Source organism: Protobothrops mucrosquamatus, unplaced genomic scaffold, assembly GCF_001527695.2.
Source record: "Protobothrops mucrosquamatus isolate PMUCROS unplaced genomic scaffold, P.Mucros_1.0 scaffold3158, whole genome shotgun sequence".
Lineage (NCBI taxonomy): Eukaryota > Metazoa > Chordata > Lepidosauria > Squamata > Viperidae > Protobothrops > Protobothrops mucrosquamatus.
In genome coordinates, this window is record NW_015389158.1 from 69704 (window position 1) to 71327 (window position 1624).

Here is a 1624-nt window from a genome sequence, read left to right on the forward strand (position 1 = left end):
GACCATGCATTGATGCTATGATGCTTTCAGACAAAGTAGACCACCACCTACTACTCGATAAGATAGCAAAATGTGGGGTAGACAGCATCACCACCAGATGGATTCGTAGATGGCTGGCCGGCCGTACTCAGCGTGTGGTCCTCAATGGAACCGCATCTACGTGGAGGGAAGTGTGCAGTGGGGTGCCCCAGGGCTCTGTCCTGGGCCCAGTGCTCTTCAACATCTTCATCAATGATTTGGACGAGGGGATAGATGGGGAACTCATCAGATTTGCAGACGACACCAAACTGGCAGGAATAGCCAACACTCCAGAAGACAGGCTTAAGATACAGAAGGATCTGGACAGACTTGAACACTGGGCGCTATCTAACAAAATGAAATTCAATGGTGAAAAAAGTAAGGTTCTACATTTAGGCAAGAAAAACCAAATGTACAGGTATGGTATAGGGGGTACCTTGCTCAATAGTAACAACTGTGAGAGGAGTCATAGTGGACAATCACATAAATATGAGCCAGCAGTGTGCTGCAGCTGCCAAAAAGGCCAACACAGTGCTAGGCTGCATTAACAGAGGGATAGAATCAAGATCACGTGAAGTGTTAATACCACTTTACAAGGTCTTGGTAAGGCCACACTTGGAATACTGCATCCAATTTTGGTCTATTCTATTCTATTCTATTCTATTCTATTCTATTCTATTCTACTCTACTCTACTCTACTCTACTCTACTCTACTCTATTCTATTCTATTCTATTCTATATTTCCTGATTAGCCCATTGAGGGCCATCTGGCTGTCAAATACTCGTTCCCTCCTTTGACTCTAATGAGCTTATAAGCGTTCCTGAGGTCCAGCTGGGTAAATATGTGAGCTATCTGCAATCGGTCCCTCAAATCTGATCTCAGCAGTGGTGGGTAGTGATCCCTTATTGTGACCTTGTTTTGAGGCCCTTGTAGTTGTGGACTGTGCAGATCGGAACCTGTCCCTCTGCTCCCCACCTGGCAGAAGCAACTAGGAGGGTCTCCTGACCCATAGGACGCCTCGGCCCTCTTTCCAAGCTGAATACTCCCCTCCCCACTGTGGGTGCTTGAGAAAGGGGCCGTGGTCCTTTCCCTGGATCTGCGCATAGCGAGTGGGGTAATGCTCCTTTGTTTATGCCCTGCTGGTCATCCCGCTCTCCCTCCACAGGTACCTGGCTGGGCAAACTCTGAGGATGTGCCCGGTTGGAGCAGAGAGCTAAATAATCCCATCGTCTTCGCCTTTCCTCAGCAGTTGCTGTTTCTCCGGCTGCTCCCAGTTGCATCAGCTCTCCTTCCCCAGATCAGTTGTGGTAGGTGTGAAGGGAGGGAGCCTCGTGAGCTGGGACTGGCCCTGCACAACTGCACCCGGTTTCCTGATGCAAATCTCCCAAACGGGCATCTCTGAGCATGCAAGGGTGGGATGCTGTCACTCCTCCGGATTTTGTGTAATTCCTTCAAATAATTCTGTTAAGTCCGGAGAATAATGGCGCTTGAGACGATGCATTTCTAACAAGTCTTTATTCTCTGCTTCCAATCTACAAACAACCCAAGCAGAGGCACGCCTTCTACCACAGATTCCCTCCCACAGACCGGTACGCTCCCACAGAG